We start from the raw sequence: 5,315 nt of genomic DNA, 5'->3' as shown, positions 1-5,315 counted from the left end.
ACACTGTCTGTCGGGTTTCTGTCTTCTATCTGCAGAAGACGGAAACCCGACAGACAGAGATCGGGTGCAGATGTGAATGAGCCCTAAACCAGTTTGGTGCTGCCCAACAAGAGAAGGTAGGACCTATCTGCCACTATTTTTTTTACAGGAATCTACATTAATAAGAGTTATAGGATGATATGGATAATGGCAGGGTCCTTCTTACCGTTTTTACCAGCGCCTTTAAAACTGCTGTCTCACCTGTATCAAAATATGTTTCAATCCTGAATATATGATTATATAATCTGTAAGGAAGGGCCTAAGACTTTACCCATTGCTGCTTATTTATTCACACGTTCTACTTCTTCTAAAAGTAGCATTTAACCTTTCTATCTGTTTCGGGAATACTTTAGACATAAATTCGCAAAAAGTGTGTCCAGCAAACCAATGTATATAAAATATAACTTTTAGAGATGAGCGAACAGTAAAATGTTCGAGGTTCAATATTCGTTTCGAGTAGCCCCTCAATATTCGACTACTCCAATCGAATATCGAACCCTATTATAGTCTCTGGGGGGGAAATGCTCGTTTCAGGGGTAGGCAACGTTCGATCAAATTATACTTACCAAGTCCACGAGTGAGGGTCGGGCTGGATCCTCCGAGAAGTCTTCTCCATGCAGCGTCCCCGCGGCATCTTCCGGCTCTTCATTCACTCTGCCAGGCATCGGGCCTGGGCAGAGCCGACTGCGCATGCCCGCACTACAAGCGGACATGCGCAGTCGGCTCTGCCCAGGCCCGATGCCTGGCAGAGTGAATGAAGAGCCGGAAGACGCCGTGGGGAAGCTGCAAGGAGAAGACTTCTAAAGGTAGGAGAAGAACCAACGTTGATTGGCCGATTGTATAGCATTCGGCCAATCAATGCTGGTTCTGCATCGAACTTTTACATTCGAATAGCGAGTGGTACTCGATCGAGTACGAGTATTTCGAATACCGTAGTATTTGATCGAATACCTACTCGATCGAGTACTACCCGCTTATCTCTAATAACTTTTACTTCATATTCCAATAAAACAGAAACATCTTACATGTAAGCTTAGCTGTGGTTTCTTCTTTTTGTCTTGCTCCTGGAACATGTAAGATGTTTCTGTTTTATTGGAATATGAAGTAAAAGTTATATTTTATATACACTGGTTTGCTGGACACACTTTTTGTGAATTTAGATATTATTGGATATTATTGGCCCTATACAGTCTCGGGCTTGCCCTGTGCAAACCATACAAATCCACATTGGAGCTAGATGCAGTGGGTTTTCTTTGCATGATTGCTCAATACTTTGGACATGTCTACTTTCTTTAGAAAAATGTCTCCTCTAACTTGATCTGATGTGGAATGAAGAGCACCACTGATATCTCTAATTGATATAATATTAGATATTTTTTTTGTGATCTTTTGCCAAAGAATCCAAAAGGAAACTTTATTTAATCTTATCTGGCCAGCAAAAATATTGCTATTTATAGCAGAGCGGTTCTGCATATGTAAGATGATGAGGTTGCACACCTTAAACAGCCGGCTGTTCTCCTCTTGGTGTACACTAACAGATCCCTAGATATGCAGGAGAAGGATACAGTCGCTGTTTACACTATGCATGTGGTTTCACTGAGGCATGACCTTAATGCTTAATGACACGGGCTGACTTACTCTAGCTGTTGTTACTCAGGTTATGTTGCATGTTGTGCTGTGTTAATGTATGATTTGTTGTACTGATTAATATCTGTCTTAGACTGGTGCTGGACATGATCATGCTCTGGGAGATCTCTGAAAGATGGATCACACAATGGCTCTTCACAGGCAGAACAAAGATGTGTCTAAGATTTCCGTTCAGGGACATAACTTGAAGGGGTGCAGAGGGTGCAATCTCACTCGGGTCCCAAAGCCTTAGGGGGCCCATAATCACTGGCATAACTTAATTTGCTCACAGTGGTTTTATCTATCACCGGGCACATAAGTCCCCACTCAAAGGCTGATTAAGCATCTTTGATCACCTTTCTGAATCCCTCTGATCACTGACAGTTTGTGTATTGGAAAAGTATTACTCCTGTCCTCTGGTGAACTGGAGTGAGAAGATTTATGATACTTAGCCTTCTGCTGTCAATAAAGAGAAAATTAACCTTTTCATTCCAAATGGAGCAACTGGTCAGAGTACAGTCAGGGATGGTTTCTGGGGGATGGAGCACAATAGGGAAGAAAATTGCTGTTGGGGGGGCCCAAGCTGAACTTTTGCACCAGGGCCCTTTAGTTACGCTATTGGATGCAACCTACCGATGTCAGGGTTTTCCTAGATTACCTTTTGTGGCATTTTATGTAAAAGCCCATTCCTGAGCAGGAAAGAAAAGTCCATCTGTCAACTAGTAAAGAACCTTGCAGTGAAGGCGCTGGTGTAACTAGTTTATGTTTGGCAATAACCAGCACCAGTGTGAATGTGAGCCAAGACTAAATAGGGGAGGAAGAACCTGCCCTGAACCTGATAGGAAGGAAAGCTGTCAATCACAGGCAAGACAAAATCAAACCACTGAATGGACAGAGGGAACAAGGGCAGAAGAGGGGTGTGGTGCAAATCCAATTAAGAACTAGAGCCGTGTTCACACAGTGCAACTAAAAACTTTAAGCAGATTATCAAACTGCACACGCCTCCTGCACCACAGCACGGGGGCAGAGGGTGGAGCAGAGGCCTGAACAGGCAGAGATGTTACACTACTGGTGCAAAACACAGGACCTTGATGTGCAACAGTAACACATACAGCATGTTATTAAAGCTCAATCAACTCTGCAAGGAGATTAATACTTCTACCCTATCTGAGATCAGGATATGATAGATGGAGAGAAGCTGAGCTCTGTAATGTATAGGTGCATGTTATCAGAATTTCAAATCAAAATTTCAGATCAAAATCTTAAGAGCAGAATAAAACCTAACTCTTTAAAGAGACAGAGTAATGTTTACCCTGCCCATATAGAGTTATCTACATATTTCCTGTACTAATGTTTGTGCGCATACTGTTGTCCAACACTCCACCTACTAGATAAATAACTTTACTGTTGCCATTATGAGTGAGGTTCTTCTGTATGATCTGGAACTGAGCAAGCTATTTTTATGTTCTACAGTAATACATGACTGACCTGCACTGCTAAGTGTCTCCTCAGCCTTCTCATTGGCTTTGGGGTCTCATTCCAGTGCTAGAACAAATCCCTCCTTGCAGAAAGGTCGAGTCTCTCAGTGACCCGTTCTTCCCAAAAGTTGGGCACAATATTAGTGATGTGACTCTGGCAGGCGCTGCCTGGTGATCTGTGCAATAAACCTCACACAAGAAAAAAAAAAAAAAAAAAAAGTAATACATGACTGTGCTCAATTTACTTTACATATTCCCATTGTGTTGTGTCAAAGACCTGCTGGTTTTATGGATTAGCACTGAACATGATACAAAGAGAAGATTTGGAGCCATGAGGGTAACCACAAAGGTGGCAGGCACTGTAGGCACTAAAGGGACCACAGACTTCTGATCAAATGCCTTACTTTGGAGGTATTTGTAGTGTAGCAGATTGCTGAATGCATAGTCACATGATCATTTCATCCAAAACTTTTCTTACATTGTAGCTTGATTTCATGGTTTTATCATTTTGGTAAATATACTGAATTCTTGGGTTTATCAATCTTCTATTGCTAAAAATAATAACGTTGAGGACTGTAAATCAAATTTAAAAGTTTGTGGCTATAAGACACTTTTTATAACACCTTCAGCTTATATTGTCTCCCAGTTCACAAAGTCAGAAAATCAGTTTACTATATATGAGAGAGAATCACACAGATGTATTTCAGCAAAACCATGAGAAACATATTGCTTGACTTTTGGAGGTAATATATCAGTAAATCAATGTGATTACATCATGAAACTATTTAGGTTAGGATAGTACAAATGAAAGAAGTTTTATTGTTTTTGGGAGTTTCATCTTTATTGTTTTAATTTGTGTTGTGTCATATTCTATATTCTGATTCCCAGACAGATTTGCACAGGTCTGTTATTCAGGACCCCAAATTATAATAAGAATACTTTATTATTGTATAAACATGTTATGTATATGGTTGAGCGATCAGGAAATGTTCAGAGTAAATTTCATGATCGCGATCGGAATTCCGATCCTGATCTTTTCCGGCGGGATCGAAGTTATTTCCCACAATGCTTGGCTACTGGCCAATCATTGTGGGAAAAGCTATAGTATCAGATGAGCGAGTACTATTTGAAACTCCCGTTTTGAATAACATGCACCCATAGGAATGAATGGAAGCGGCCGGCACGCAGACTTTGCCGGCGTCCGGCAGCTTAACTTCCTGCGTGCCGGCTGAGTCCATTCATTCCTATGGATTTACCGCAGCCTGCCACTCTTCTGCTTCGTCCCTGTTTTACCTTCGTCCCTTTTTTTTGCCCTTGGCGGGATTTGAACACCAAGACTCCAGCGCTGCAAGGCTAACCACTGAGCCACCGTGTGGCAATGCGGCAGCGGATCTGTGCATGTAAGCGGACACCAGGAGGGCTAAGTATCCAGGGGATTTTTCTTTAATTGAAACAATTTTTGGACTCCATGATGTTTAGTGAATAGGATTGTTTTTAAAATCCAATCTTCGATTATAAAAAAAAAAAAAAATCCCATTGACTTGCATTGGGATTAGAATTGGGATCCGGTTTGAATGGAAAATAATTGGAAATCAGATTTTAAAAACGAGCTTGAAATTTCAAGATCGGCTCAACCCCAGTTACAGTCGGGCAAAAAAGTATTTAGTCAGTCACCAATAGTGCAAGTTCCACCACTTAAAAAGATGAGAGGCATCTGTAATATACATCATAGGTAGACCTCAACTATGAGAGACAAAATGAGAAAACAAATCCAGAAAATCACATTGATTTTGTAAGAATTTATTTGCAAATTATGGTGGAAAATAAGTATTTGGTCACCTACAAACAATCAAGATTTCTGGCTCTCACAGACCTGTAACTTCTTCTTTAAGAGTCTCCTCTTTCCTCCACTCATTACCTGTAGTAATGGCACCTGTTTAAACTTGTTATCAGTATAAAAAGACACCTGTGCACACCCTCAAACAGTCAGACTCCAAACTCCACTATGGTGAAGACCAAAGAGCTGTCAAAGGACACCAGAAACAAAATTGTAGCCCTGCACCAGGCTGGGAAGACTGAATCTGCAATAGGCAACCCGCTTGGATTGAAGAAATCAACTGTGGGAGCAATAATTAGAAAATGGAAGACATACAAGACCACTGATAATCTCCC

At 41.1% G+C, this 5,315-nt stretch overlaps 1 non-coding gene across 1 annotated transcript; it reads left to right on the top strand.

Annotated features, from left to right (window-relative positions):
* The first annotated feature begins 3,153 nt into the window (after window positions 1-3,153).
* On the top strand, window positions 3,154-3,283 carry LOC142201739 (small nucleolar RNA SNORA35). Its single transcript, XR_012715632.1, has one exon. It is a non-coding gene; the product is annotated as a small nucleolar RNA SNORA35 (small nucleolar RNA).
* The last annotated feature ends 2,032 nt before the right edge of the window (window positions 3,284-5,315 follow it).

Source organism: Leptodactylus fuscus, chromosome 4, assembly GCF_031893055.1.
Source record: "Leptodactylus fuscus isolate aLepFus1 chromosome 4, aLepFus1.hap2, whole genome shotgun sequence".
NCBI classification, from domain to species: domain Eukaryota; kingdom Metazoa; phylum Chordata; class Amphibia; order Anura; family Leptodactylidae; genus Leptodactylus; species Leptodactylus fuscus.
The sequence above is the reverse complement of the archived record's forward strand: the minus strand, read 5'-3'. Positions and strand labels throughout refer to the sequence as shown.